Source organism: Triticum aestivum, chromosome 4A (assembly GCF_018294505.1).
Source record: "Triticum aestivum cultivar Chinese Spring chromosome 4A, IWGSC CS RefSeq v2.1, whole genome shotgun sequence".
In the NCBI taxonomy this organism is placed as follows: domain Eukaryota; kingdom Viridiplantae; phylum Streptophyta; class Magnoliopsida; order Poales; family Poaceae; genus Triticum; species Triticum aestivum.
In genome coordinates this window covers 591870486-591886118 of record NC_057803.1, presented here as the reverse complement: position 1 = coordinate 591886118, position 15633 = coordinate 591870486, and the positions used below count along the sequence as shown (strand labels likewise).

The following is a 15633-nucleotide window of genomic DNA, read 5'->3' as shown; positions in this document are numbered from 1 at the left end:
TTACGCTGCCCTCTTGTATTGGGTCAGGCATCACAAAGGAGCAGATGATGGAGCTACCAGGTAAACTAACTCCCCACAGCCTACATACATATCTTTTTCAGTTGCATAGTACCAGCCACTTAGTTGCACAGAAAGCATAGTATGTTGCACAGAACAGGGCTTTTAGTTGCACACTGTTCTTTTTACATTTTCATGCACATTTTTTTTGCTGTGACCCTTCGAGCTAACTTGTCTTTTTATTGCTTTCAAAAAAATCAGCCCTGAGATAATCAGGTATGGTGCTTTCTACATTTCTTTAAAGGAGTTAGTTGATTCGATGAAGCCGGTTCAATGGTTGTCAAAAATTGTTATTGAGACTGGAATCTTACACATAATGGATAACTTACCAGAAGGGTCAAAGAAGGTTGTTATGCCTCTGAGGTTTTCTGTAAGTTTTTCTGAAACCTTCTTTTTACCCTCATCTTTGTTCTGTAGCACTTTTTCGTTGACCATTTGAGGGAGGCCTTTCACCTACTAAGGAGTTTTAAGCCATGTTTTATAATCTCTGCAGATAAAATTATAGCAAGGGATCCACAATGTGAATGAGATGAACAAGAAGTTTGATTACAAGAACCGTCTCGACAAGAAAGACTTGGTGAGTGTTGTGCCCACATCATCAATCTTTTTTTAGTTGGCACCCACAGCATGTCCAGTTGCACATGACACATCTGTTAGTTGGCAGATACTTGTTGCAACCCGTTTTTAACTTGACCAAGTCTTTTACTGTTTTTCTTAGCTACATCTTGTATTTGTGTTTGAAATCGTTCACGCTTGCAGGTCATGCTGCCAGTGCTCGAGTGCGCAGATGTAACCGATAAGGACGGAGGGAGGCATTATTGGGTCTTTAGTGTCAACTTGAGGGACGGACGCTTCGAAGTTCTTGATTCAAGCAGGACGCTGGACAACATTGAGCTGATGAACAACGCCTCTACCATTGCGGGGGCAGTACGCCAGCTATGGAGGAAGCATTACCCAAAGTTCAGCATCGAGCACTTCCAGATTATTTACATTGACGTACCAAAGCAGCTTGGCAAGTAAGACAATAAGCATTTCATTCCTTCTCAATCAAATACAATCATTTTGTAGTTTTTAAATTTTTCTACATGTGCAATCTTTAGTATTTTTTAGACACAGTACTAGTCTTCAATCTGTTTTATCATTTTTATGAGTTTCTAATAGATTATCTAGCTAGTTGCAGAGTGGCGCATAAGTAGTTGCACAGTGGCACATAATGAGTTGTAGTAGAACACAAGCAGTTGCACAGTAGGACATAAGTAGTTGACCCAATTATTTGGTTTTAATTTTATGTGACAATTTTTTTGCCCATTTTTTGCAGTAATGAGTGTGGGTTGTTCGCACTGTTTAACGCCACCGAGTGGAATGGTAGCCAACTGCCCAACTATGACCCCAAGGAAGTACTCAACATCAGGAAGAAGCTGACGTATGTTTGGGTCACCAGCGTGGACAACACCGCCCCATGGAGGAAGTTGCTGAGATACGACAAGGAGTAGATCAGTACTATTTTTTTTTCTGCTCCATGGAGGAAGTTGCTGGTTTGTACAATTTTATTAAGTAGATTTTGTAGTTGCACACTGCTAGTAATTGCGTTTGCAACTCAATATCATCACTTTTGTTGATACATTAGGAGCACTGGATATACAATTGTTCAACAACTAAATATTTAACCAGTTGACAACAGAGGCACAAATAGCAACTTTTTTTACACAGTGCATGAACTAATTCAAGCAGCATAAATTAGATAAAGAGGAATCATAGATGCTGAATGTGTCCACTTGGTCCCAACATTGCTAAAAAAGACATAATTATTTTCCTTTTTTGTTCCAAAGTTACAAATCAGGAAACAGAATCACAGGAGCCTCTGTGGACACACACCAGCAGTGTGCTCTGTAGATTGGCACTGGCTGCATTTGTTTTTCTTCTTTGGGTGTAGCTCCAGCGCCGATTTGTATCGTCGACTCTTTGCCCTACCCTTTGTAGTAGACCTTGGAGGATCCCTGGGCACAAAATCATCAGAAGCTTGTGCAAGGGATGCAGCCTCCAATGGGGCAGTAGGACCGTCACGATCACCTGTGTAATAATCATATAAAAAGTTTAGTATTTTTGTTATTGTGTAACCAGCACTGATGTTCTGTGCAACCACACAGTACATTTTGTGCAACTAACTGGTTGCTGTGTGCAAGTTAAGTTGAAAAAAACACCTGCAGTAGCACGGCCTATCATGGTACTTGGATTGTAGTCGCCTATGGGCAGAACATGAAAAACAAGTTAGATTTTTAGCTTGATCCTCAAACTAACACAGCGCACGCAACTAGGCAGCATGTCTCTGTTCAACTGGGCACTATGATATGTGCAACTAAAGTCACTCACCCTAGTTTTTGTTTTGGAGTCGGTGAAGGTACTAACCTGGGTTATGAGCCCCCTGAGTCCTGCCTGTAGGTCCATTGGGAGTAGCACAAAGGGCACTGCTAGTTGGGCCTGGCGGGGGAGGAGGTCTTTGAGGGTTGGCATCACCTATAGGCAGAACAGGACAAACAAGTCAGTTGTGTTTATCTTTTTGATGCTCGAACTAACACAGCATGCGCAACTAGGTAGCCTGTTCGGTGCAACTGAGCACCATGATGTGTGCAATTGGAGTTACAGACCTAGTTTGATGGGTAGTTGGGGGCAGGTAATTACCTAGACGACGATCCCCCTGAGTGCTGCCTGTAGGGCCATTGGGAGGAGCATGCGGGGGAGGAGGTGGCGGAGGATGCCGTGTACAACCAGGAGGGGGAGGAGGTCCTTGAGGGTTGACATCACATATATGCATAACTGGAAAAATAAGTTAGCTATGCTATCTTGATGCTTGAACTAACACAGCGTGCGCAACTAGGCAGTATGTTCTGTCCAAGTGGCTACCATGGTGTGTGCAACTGGGCACAATGATGTGTGCAACTGAAGTTACACACCTAGTTAGATCAGGAGTTGGGGCAGGTAATTACCTGGATGATGAGCCCCCTGATTGCTGCCTGGAGGTGGAGGAGGTCCTCGAGGGTTGCCATCATCTGATGGCCCCGTTGCAGCAGTCGGTTTTTTCTTTTTCTTGGACTTGTTCAGGTGGCCGATCTCGGTACGTGCTGCACGCATATGCTTGTATAAAATAGCTTGTGCTGGATCAGAACCACTCGCAAACTTTGCTAGTTTCTGAAAATCGTATATCATGTTCCTCTCCCTTATCTGCTTCTTTGATTGAGGAGGCATTTCATCTGGTTGCTCATAACCAGTCCCTGGCGCACTAGGTACAGCAGTAGGTGTCCACTGTCTTAGCAGGTACCTTTCCGGTATGACATCAACGCCAACATGGGTGAACACCTTGAGGATGTGGCAATAGAGGATGCCGTCCTTGTCCATTTTACAACACTCACACAAATAGGAACCCTCCTCCACCCTTGCCTGCACCAAGTAGTTTCGAGAACCATATTTCGCAACAAATTTCTGGTTCGGTCTGAGCTCAAACGCATCAGCACCAACTTGGAATGCATGATAACGTCCAATCAGCTCAAACTCTTCTCTAAACTTGCGGTAAAGGTCTCTAGTATAGGTTTTGTAAGCTTGCTTCTCTATTGGGAAGTTGGACCACAGCTCAATCTCAAGGTGTTGTGTCCTGTAATCATTGCAGCCTTCCTTGGCAAGGATGTGGTTCTGTATTTTTTCATATTGCTTGACGAAGTTCAGCATTGAGTTGTGTGGGTTCACATATCTTTTGAGGACGGCGTTGAACCCCTCACTACGCTGTGTAGACCGGAGGAAGGGAAAGAACCTGTGTTTGAAGTAGCACGGCACCCAAGTTGACCTGTATTCGTACAACTTCTCAAAGTGCGTGTGTGCCATAGCCTCATACTTCATCATTAACCCAGCCCAATTCTGCTCAAACTCGTCTATAGTGAAGCTGAAGTCAACACACTTGTTGAAATCATCAAAGAGTCCTGGATTCCGGCACAGCAACCAACCAACCTTTTCCTGAGCCTTTTTCATGATGTGCCATCGACAACAACGGTGCACGGTGGTTGGAAAGATGCTCTGTATTGACTGCCTCATCGCACCATCCTGATCGGTGATGAAGTTGTCAGGAGGTTTGCCCTCCATAGCCTCTAGGAATGCTCCAAAGACCCAATCAAAGCTCGATGCCAACTCCTTCCTCACAAACGCGCAACCCAGCATGAAAGATTGGCCATGTCGGTTTATTCCTATGAAGGGCGCGAACGACATATTGTACAAGTTGGTCATGTAGGTGGTGTCAAACGATATGCAATCGTGGTACGCCTTCGCATAAGCTTTTCGAGCTAAGCCGTCTACCCAAAATATGTTGACAACTCTGTCCTCTTCATCATATTTCACCTTAAAGAAGAAGTCTGGATCAATTTTTTGTATATCCTTGAAGTGCGCAATTGTCTCAATCAGATCACCCTCCTTTGTGTCATCTCTACGGAAACTTGTACAAAGATTTGTTATTGCCTTTGGTCCGAACGGCACCATCATCTCAGATCCATAGAACTCTGCCATTACATGCATCATTCGTCCTGCATAATACAAAAACAAATAGTATATCCTTTTTTTAGTTGCACAAATGCGCACATCCAGCTGCACAGTAATAGGACACGTGTTGGCACAGAAGATAATCACAGGAAATGGACACCTAGCTGCACCTTTTTAAAAACACTTTGCAGTTTTTGCATACAGGACATTGTGTATTTGCACAGTAAAGACAATCTAGTTGCACAAGAAGCACCAAAAGTGAAATATAAAAAGCATGGGAAGTTGGACAGCAGTTGCATAGTTAAGCCATTTCAGTTGCACAGTAGTACCATAACAGTTGCACACTGGACTGCCTAGAGGGAAACTTAATTCTTCAAGGGATATAGAAAAACACCACACCTGTAGTCAAGTTGCAGTTATACAAGATGCGCAGAAACTCCTTTTCATCAGGTGAGATGCCTTGGTGGGATCTCAAGTATTTGGACAATGAAGGTTTGTTCACGAGCGGATGATTGTGGTCACGAACAAAGTGCGTCACCTCCCATCGCCCATCTATCAGCTTCACCAACATTTTCGCCTTGCATTCAGTCTGCTTTATTGTCTCGCGTTTGCGCTTCTTCTTCTTCTTACTAGTACCAGCCTCCTCTTCAGCAAATATTGGAGGTTCTTCTTCCATCTCCTCATCACTGTTAACAGATGTTGGATCTGGAATAGGGTCCAGGTAAGGAGGAGCCTCAGCTCCTCCATCATCAGCTTCAGGCTTCTTGAACTTGTTGCAGCAAAACTGTTGTTTTATCAATTCATTGGTGCGGTGTGTCCGTCTAGAGGTGTTCATCTTGATAGAGAAACCCATCCGTAGTGCATAACTGTTGTAGTGATCCTTAGCAATTTGAAGGCTGTCAAACCTCATGCCAACATAGGGTTCCATAGGTTGAGAACCAGCCTCATCCTCTCCTTCTTCTACTTGCACAGCTCCGTCAACAGCCCGAGCTCCTAGCTTAGTCCTGGTTGGACCAGGAACATTTGCCTCGGTTCCTGTGTCATCAAGAGTATGGCTCTCTGGCTGCAAAGACACCACTACAAGGGCACCACGGGCTGATGACTGGCCTGCCACATTGTCATGGCACGTAGGGTTACCATCACGACTTGCCTGCGTGTAGTAAACAGATCGACCATTTTCTGTCCAGTTTCCTTGTTGTATGCTGGGTTGCTGCTGATCCATATCATGAGGAAGCTCATTCAGATCTGGAGGCAACTCATTGAGATCAAGCATTTTTTCCCTTTGTTTCTGGATGCTACCACACACTCCCTGCACATATAAAAAAAGAAGAAATTGATGTCATCAGTTGGTAACCACAGAAAAACGGTGTTTCAAACAACCTAAAAGCAACATGACCATAGCATAATCTTTTATTATAACAGTTATGAATTTTTTTGTTTGCACAGAGTTGTTATGTTAGTTGCACAGTTTGTAGTAAATAACTGGCAAGAGCATGACTTCTTTTTGCTACAGAGTTTTTCTTACCTTTTCCCTTTTTGTTTTGTTGCAATGATCTGTAGGTTTCCGTTTCGCAAGGAGCTCTTTTCAGATTTTTCTGCACATAATTGGATGCTACATTTGAGAAGGAAAATCCAGGTGAAAGAAGAAAGAAGAATTGGATGACAGATTATAGTTAATATGGTTCTAGATCTGGTATATTTGAACATATTAATATGGTTTGCAATAGGTGTGGGACCAGAATATATGCGTGGGACAAGATTACGTGTGTGAATATGTTAATATGGTTTGTGGCTTCATTAGCCATGGACAAAAGTTCCTATGTTTTTCCTGTTGCACTACAGATTTCTGGTTTTCGCTAGAATAGACGTCTCAATTTCCAGGATTTCCACTTGGCTAGCATACATATTCAGTTGGACATTCAATGCTTTTAGTTGGCTAGAATAGATGTCTCAGCTGGCCAGGTTGCATTTTTTTCAGTTTGTGGCCAACATGCGTGTTCAGTTGGACAGTTAATGCATTTAGTTGGCTAGAATAGATGTCTTAGTTGCCTAGAATATGTCTTAGTTGGTCATCAGTTTTTGGCCAACATGCATGTTTAGTTGGCCAGAAAACGTGTTTTTTATTTCCACATATACTACATTTTTTCCAAAGTGTTCACTCAGAAGCATGTATTGCCAAATATATTTTTAGTTGGCAGGATACATGTTTAGTTGGCCAGGATACATGTTCAGTTGGCTGGGATGCATGTTCAGTTGCACATTTATGAATTTTTCGTTGCACATGTTCAACAAAGCATTGGGCAGTCAATTTTTTGTTCATTTTGCAAACAATAACTAGAAGTTGGCTTTAATCATGTTTTAATTGGCCAGAGAACTCGTTTTTAGTTGGCTTGTTTTAACACATCCAGGTGGTAGTTTTTGGCATGTTTAACACATCCAGCATGTTTAACATCTGGTGTGATGTGCCAGATTCACCTCTTTTTTGAAGCAGATTCTCCATGGATCCATGGAGAAGGGGGAAGTGAAGTGGAGAGGGGGCTTACCTGCTCGATCTTACTGCCTGGTATGGCTCTGACCACCCTGCCCTTTAGATCTTGAAGCAGCTCCTTCTACTTTGGGGCTCCCATGGCGGCTGTGTAAGAGGAGGAAGAAGGGCTGGGGGCGATTGCGTTTGGATCTGTTTCTGGTGTGCAGAAGAAGAAGAAGGCAGCGTAGGTGGGGCTGAGGCGTGGGGGCGAGCGATGGCATGGATTCTGCAACCTGGGCAGATCCTCCTTCTTTCGTGAGGAAGAAGAAGATAGCCAGGGCGCAGTTTGGCGAGGAGGGTGCACGTGATCCCACGGCCAGCTGGCGGGCGGGGCAATTTCCTTTTTCGCTCCGACGGGCGGGGACCAGGTGGACCACGTGGGCGAGCGGGGGACTGTTTCCTCTTTCGCTCGAGGGGGGACCAGGTGGTTTCCTTTTTCGGGTGGCCGCTGGCTAGCGATCCCAGGGCGGCCGGCTGCCTGCTAGACGCGTCCTTCTAAGAATATATGTACAATTTTGTGCAGCTGATTTCTGGTTTATATTCAGCCTTCTTATACATTCAAATAATAATTCAATCCTGGAGTTGGTCCAATACTCTTTTCAGCCCATTCACATATTCATACATATGATCCTCCGTTTCAACAAATTTTGCAAATAATTTCATATTTCAGCACTAAATATGTTTACATCACAGGCCATAAAGCCCTACAAAATAGTATCACTTGTTCCTATACAAAACTATCAAATGATACGTACAACAAAACAGAATACAAAAAATTTAGTTCAACAAAACTAAGTTTTCTTCCTCTTCCATCTTCCAGAACACACAGTCCCCTCATACACTTGAGCATGCACACGCTTGAGCACGGAGATGAGTGCTTCCCCCCAGTCCTCTGTTAGCTGCAGTTGATGTTTGCAACAGTCATCATCCATGTTGTAAACTGATTAGCAACTGCTGCCAAACCCAATGTGACAAAGAGGTAAGCACTATAAAATGGATTTATAAAATTTAACAGTATAAGCAAAAGGCAGAGAATGTGCAAGTTTATCAGTACAAACTGGATTTATAAACAAAATCTAATGTATAAACAAAAGGCAGAGACTGTACTGTGCAAGTTTAGCACTATAAACAAAATTTAATAGTACTGACAAAATGTAGATACTGCAGATACTATGTACTGACTACTGTGCTAGTTTAAGCTGAATTTTGTTCAGTGCTGCTGATGAATCTTGTGCTTGTTCAAGCCGAGGAGAACTAAATAGTGAGCTATGTACAAACAAAAGCAGAGACTATATACTGGGTACTGATGCACAAGCTAAGTGGAACAGACCATCCATGCTAAGTGTAGGATTACCAGCTGCTCTCATGCTAACTGGAACAGGCCATCCATGGAAATTCAGATATTATATTTTAAGAGGCCATACTTAAAATATCATGTTTTTTAGAAAAACTAGAAAACTGTAACTATTAGTTTATTATTAATTTCTTTAGATCAGTGTGATACACAGTAATTGCAGCATATGCAACAAGCGCATGGAATTATGGAGAAAGAAGTACTTATCAAGAGAAATCCTAAAAAATACTAGAGAACATTACTGAACCTCTGTAAACGTGGAGATACATGCTGATGGCTAGCTTGTACCACATTAGCAAAGCTGTTTCACATTCTGTCATAAGGTAAGCTATATACTATCAAACAGAAGGCATGCCCCAAAGCCTAATTTGACAGCAATAAACAGTTGCAGGTGTATCTAACTCAATAGATAAGCTACAGAAACCTGCCAGTAATTTCTCATCAAAGACATCCATCATATGTTGGGATTTCAGCAATAAAAAGACCTAGCCTATTGGTCACAAATGCCAATCCAGGCAGAAACAATCACGCCAAGAGGTACCCGAGCTTCGGAACTGGCACCACATGCTCAGAACTCGCACGGAATTCTCCACAATGCGGGGGCGAATCCCGCGAGACAAGCAGTCGAAACCACACGCGGAGTTTGTACTGGCAGGCAGCAGATCACAAAAAGAGATGAAGAGAAGGAGTCGAACCTGTCAGCGGAGTTCTGCACGCACTCGGACATGGGGAAGAGCGGATCCGACTCCTAGCGCCTGCAGCCCTCCGCCATATGCAAAGGGGAGCAGACCTTTCACTGCAAGACTCATGGATGGTGCCATGTTTGCTCACTGGATGAAATGAATGAAGATGTCATCAGCATGAATCAAAGACAGAACATAGCTTTTGTCGTCAGCATCAATTAGAGACAAAACGAATTAATTCTTGTAAAAGCAAATTTTTCACACATCCAAGTACTTTTCCTAAGTGTTTAATGCTCTGTATCATCAATTCCGTTGGATAGAATCGACCAATGGTACGAGCAGAAGTCCTATCAGAATCGCAAATCAGAAGAACACACCCCCTAATAAGCCTGAAGTCTGAACAATTCATTTATTTTTGGACAATGGCTACCACCAAGCATTGGTATGTAAAATGTTTGGAGCAAAAAAGGTTTGGTCCACCAGAGATTTATGCTCGTACCATTGTAAAATGTTTGCAGCAAAAAGATTTGATTTCTAAGCACGAGCTTACGCGACCACATTTAGTACATAATGTGTGTGTTTTTGGCCTGGAGCATCTACCAAGTAAAATTACTACCCAGAAGCAGCCTTCAAGTTCAGTCTTAGAAAAGCCAAAGATTACAATATAAGTGCATTTTCCCAGTCTGCAGTCACTAAATAAATCAAAGGTGTATGATGGGACGAGTCTACGTAGCGGCCGGCTGCTCGCTGGCATGCGCGAGCGGCCGGCCTAAAATAGAAATTTTTTATCCGCTAGCGTCTGCTCTGCATAGACATGCATGTGTGTAATTTTTGTCTGCTAGCGCATGTATCTTTTAGCATTTAATACATTCACACCGGTCACAATCAGTTGGAAAAAACAGATCACATATGCATTTGTTTCGGTTTTCAAATTTTCAAAAAGCTATATCTTCGAAACCGCGCGTCGGAATTAAGATCTGTTTTCACCGCTGGAATCCTCGCGACGTGCTCTTCAAAACTATATCCCGCATGGGGATGTTTCGACGAACTAGTCTTCCTGCCAACTAAACATCAATGTGTGTGCAACTAGACTAGATTGCCGCGCCAACTGAGCATATGTGTGTGCCAAAAAAGTCCTGGCAACTAAACATCAATGTGTGTGCAATTAGACTAGATTGCCGCGCCAACTGAGCATATGTGTGTGCCAAAAAAGTCCTGCCAACTAAACATCAATGTGTGTGCAACTAGACTAGATTGCCACGCCAACTGAGCATATGTGTGTGCAACTAGTGTCCTGCCAACTAAACATCAGTGTGTGTGCAACTAGACTAAATTACAAGCCAACTAAGCATATGCATGTGCAATTAGTCTTCCTGCCAACTAAACATCAATGTGTGTGCAACTAGACTACATTATAAGCCAACTAAATATCAATGTATGTGCAACTAGACTACATTACAAGCCAACTAAACATCAATGTGTGTGCGACTAGACTACATTACAAGAGGAGGTTGCACATCGACTTTCGTCGAGGCAATAGACTAGTCGCACATCAAAGTTGTCGTGGTTGCTAGGTTGTAACCTCATACGAAGGCGCAGCTCCAAACATTAGTTTTGGAAAAAAGTTGCACGATGTAGTAATAAAGTTGCACAATGCAGTAATAGAGTTGCACTATATAGCTCCAAAGTTGGCATCGAAAAAAATTCGTCAAAATATACCCATGCGGGATCTAGTTTCAAAGATCTCGTCGCGAGGATTTCAATGGTGAAAACGGATTTGAATTCCGACGCGTGGTTTGAAAGATATAGCTTTTTGAATTTTTAAAAACCCGAAATAAATGCAGATGGATCTGTCTTTCTTAAACTAAAGGAGCAGTGTGAACGTATTTAATGCCGGAGGCGTCTAGTGGGCGGCCGACTGCCCGCTAGCGTGATGGAGCGGCTAGCCAAAAAGGTAACTTTCTGTCCCCCCTTGACCCCAAGAAGAAAAGTTCCTTCCGGCCCGTGTCCCACACTCCCAACCAATAGAAAATCTTCCCCATCGCTATCAGGCTCCCAACCACAACCTCCCCACACCTCCCACGCACACCTCACCCACACTTCCTCCCTCCTTGGGTCACCCTCCTTCTCCACGAAAGAAGGGGATCCCAGGCCTGGATCCAAACCCTATAGAGCTGCCATGGCAGAGCACAACTAGGTGAAAAAGCTTCAGTTCTAAGAAGAGGGAGTTCAAAGCCATACAAGGCAGCACCATTAGGTAACTTCCCTCTGGCCTTTTCACTTTCCCTCTGGATCTAGCACAAATCTTCTTCATAGTAGGAGGAATAAGGAACATGAAGCAACAAAATACAATTGAATCTTATCTCTGTATAATAAAACACTTTCCTGTGCAACTAAACATGGATCCAAACCAACTATTGCCCGGATGCGTGCAAATAAACAAAAGGGAGTAGTTGCAGATGCACAAATAGACATGATGTAGTTCCTATGAAAAAAACATATATTTATGCAACTAAACATGAATCCAAGCCAACTTTTGCCTGGATGTGTGCAACTAAAGACAATATCATCTAAATCTTCTTTGTACTTCCAATAGCACCGTATAAGAAGTATAGCATCAAATTATGTGCAGAATCTACATCAACTCCTTGACCAAAATAAACCTGGACAAGATTAAAACACAATTTGTGAGAAAAACACTGAACCAATCCCTGTTTTGTATGTGTGCAACTATTTAGTACAAACTGGCCAACTACTGAATATGGTTTGCAGGCGTTTTTTCCTTTGATCTTTCCACACAATTGTGTATGTGACTTCGTAGCTGAGAATTGCGTGCACAAAGCTACAACAGCTCCTCCACCCCCATAACCTGTAAAACCTGCATATGATGCAAAAATGAAGCCTTAGAGAAAATGAACCAGATCTGGGGCGTATCTGCGCAACTTAACCAACACAAGTGCATCTGACAACACCCCCAGATCCATCTACTTGTGGGGATTGAATTTCAGTAGTTGGCATCTTCAACTCATATAAAAGTTGAAGATTCCAACTCAGGTGGCATTGTTGTGCAACTATTTAAAAAAATTGGGGATGTCAATTCCTGATTTGTTCTTATGCAACTAAAATAGTTGAGGATAACTCATGTGATATTGTTGTGGGACTATTTAAGATGATGAGACCGCCAACTCCCAATTGGTTCTGGTGCAACTATGAAAGTTGAGGATGCCAATTCATATGATATTGTTGTGGGACTACTTAAAAAGCTGAGACTGCCAACTCCCAAATGGTTCTGGTGCAACAATGGAAGTTGAGGATGCCAACTCGTATGCTATTGTTGTGCAAATATTTGAAAAGTTAAGGATACCAACTCTTAATTGATTCTTGTGCAACTATAAAGTTCATGATGCCAACACCTAGCTGGTTCTTGTGCAACTGGGTAAAAAATCATATCCCAGGTTACTTTGTGTAGAAAAAAGAAAATAAAAATGCCTAATACCATTTCATGTTACCTCAACACATGCTGCACATGATGTGCCAGCTCCATATACAACTCCCACCTATGAGGTCGCCTTCCATTTCCACCATTTCACAATGCGGAATCGGACAGCAACCTAAAAGGATGCATGGAAAAATTACTTGTGTGTGTATGCAAAAAAGGGAAATGCACCCACACTGCTTGCTCGATACTTACCTCATCATCCTCTGCCTCCCCATAGATATCAGCACAGCGCGACTGCCGCTCGGCGGGCTGTTTGGAGTTCCACCGAGAAGAACGGTATGTAGACCCCTGCATAAAACAAACAAAACACAAAACATGGTCGGAAAACCCAACAAATAGTTATTATAATTGCAAAACAAAACTGCTAGAAGGATAACTGAAAAACAATGAAAAACCAAACATGACTCCTTGTAGCATCTCCTTCTACAACCATTTTTGGTCTATGAACAAAAAGTGATTGAACAAATTAGTCGCAACAACCAAATGTATAAAAGAAAAAAATGAGCAAAAACAATTGATATCAAAGAGTGCCATGAGGTAAGCAACTCATGTTGATTTCTTAAAGCACACCTACCAAACAAAAATTTGTGCAACTTGATGCACTGTATGGCCAACTGGACACACATTAGTGTGCAACCAAAAAATTCAGCATACGCACTGCCCGGAGATGATTAACTGGAGCCAAAACTAAACTAGCCGTCAACCGTGCAACTAGATAGCCCTCCCTGTGCAACTGCATAATTAAGTGTGGCAAAGCCAACTAGGATATGAATTGCTTAGATCTGCAAACTCTTGACACATACCCTTGGCAATAGGGCACACATGAGTGTGCAACCAAAAAACCACACACACTGTTTCAACATGGTTTACACAGTATATCCATCTAAATATCATTGATTGTGCAACCGGTTAGCCCTCAGTGTGCAACTTCATAAATTGGCTAGCCAACTAAGATATGTATATGTGCGATCCAACTATATTTGTGTGCATGTGCAACTATTACAACAAACTAGCCAACTGGTTAATTATATGCATGCAACTTAAGAGAAAACAGAGAAACCACACAGATGCATTTTGAGGGTTGAGCAAAAGCATGGAAACTATCCTCTCAATACTCTTATGCACTTCTTTCCTTCTATTCCAATTCAAATCGTAGCAAAAATAATCACAAAAATGCCAGGCTGGGCACACTACGTCGGAATCCCTCGCAGATTGGTCGACCCAGGCAAGTCAAAGTAATCTGACCTTCTTTATGCTATACTACTTGCTCGAACTATGCTTCTTTTCTTAACTACCGTCTACAGAATACTTCAATCAACATCTTGAAGACGCAGGGGGAAGAAGACGTCGGGGCGACGATGATGAACCCCATCCGGAGGCGCGTTCGGAAGGAGCAGTTCCACCACCGGATTAGACAAACTCTAATGCCATCAAATGCCCTCGGGCAGACATCTAGATCAGAGAAATAAAGGTGAGGGAGGATCGGATCTAGGCACAAAATGGGGCGCTCCAATGAGGATCCTGGTGACGGTCGGGTACATGATCCTAAAGGAACAAGACCAAATCCGGCGACGGCTGCTCAAACGTTGTTCCCCTGGGAACGAGATAACCTCCCAAGCAAGAAGATTGCAATCAAATTACCCAGCTGGATGGGCCATGGTGCAAATTCAGCCAGGGAGCATATCCAAGCATTGCTCCTCGTACCATCACGGCGCCATCCCAGGCACCGCAGCCCAGATGGGGTCCGAGATGGGGGTCAGGAAGTGCTGCTTGGGGATGGTGGCTGCAAAGGCGGGGGAGGCGGTGAGCATGTGGGTGGCGAGGCGGGGGCCAAGGGAGGGAGAGGGGAAGGACGGTGGGAGGGGAGTAGAGGGCGAGGGCGTCAAGGGCGGCGAGCGACCACCTCCATGGCGTGGCAGCGAACTGAGGTGGGGATGAAGACGTGGGTGGATAGCGGCAACCTCAGCAGACAAAGCGTGCGGCGGTTCGGGCAAAAATCGTGTGGCCAGCGTGCGGCCGCTCGCAAGCGTTAGATAGTGCGTGCGCACTTTCTAGTATTTAGGTTTAATGCCACGCCTACATGCACTAGCAGACAAATAAATTACCACATGCATGCGCTGTGAGAGCCGGCCGCTTGGTTCGACTAAAAAGTGCGCGGCCACTTTTTAGATTTCAGGATGATGGAAATACAGCAAAATAGTCCAGTTAACTTGTCGATTAAGAGATTAATGAAACCAGTCACTCTAAGCCTACTAGAGCTTCAAACCTCAAGCACAGAGAGCGTGAGGTTGAGACAGGAGAGGAGAGGAACCACCACCTATGCGGGAACCATGGAGCGAGTGAGGGATCTGGTTCTGGTAGCCAATCGTGTTCGGTTCGTCCATGAGCAACAAGGATGGTGTGCGCTGCGGCTAGGATTGGGCGCCGGTGGTGTCCGATGCGCGCACCTGCGAGAGGACGGAAAATAAAATCATGTGACGAAGGGGAGGGGAGGAGGGAGGGGAAGAAGAGCAAATCGAAGATGGGCGAGAGAGTACCCGGAGGAGCGTCCTCGGGGCGTGGTAGGCACGGCGTCTCGAGCACGGGATGGCATCGGCAGGGAGCAGGCAGGCAGCCGTCTGGTGACGCGGCCGGGAAGACGATATGCGTCGGCGTCCCATGACGGAGGTCCATGGCGTGTGCATGCGGGCAACCCTCCTCACTCCGTGTGTGCGCCTCCGGCGAGGCACAGGCCGGCGTGCTGGATCTGGGATCTAGCCGCCGCATATGTTCTTGGGCCTGGGTGCTACTGGGGGTTGGGGGAGAAGGGGAGGTGGAGAGGATGGGGCGTCGGGCGTGTGGGAGGGGAGGGAGCGGAGGCCGGCGGCGATGCGTAAGGTCGTCGGCGAGTTGGGTGGCGGTGCCGAGGCGGGTGCATGGGAGGGGAGGAAGGAATGAACCGGGGAGGCAGTCTGGTTTGGGAAATCGGGAACGGCGCGCGGGAGGCGTGGAGGGA

At 44.4% G+C, this 15633-nt stretch overlaps 1 pseudogene; it reads right to left on the bottom strand.

The window, feature by feature from the left end:
• Positions 1-1906: 1906 nt before the first annotated feature.
• LOC123083965 (uncharacterized) lies at positions 1907-14010 on the bottom strand (annotated as a pseudogene).
• Between the last annotated feature and the right edge of the window lie 1623 nt (positions 14011-15633).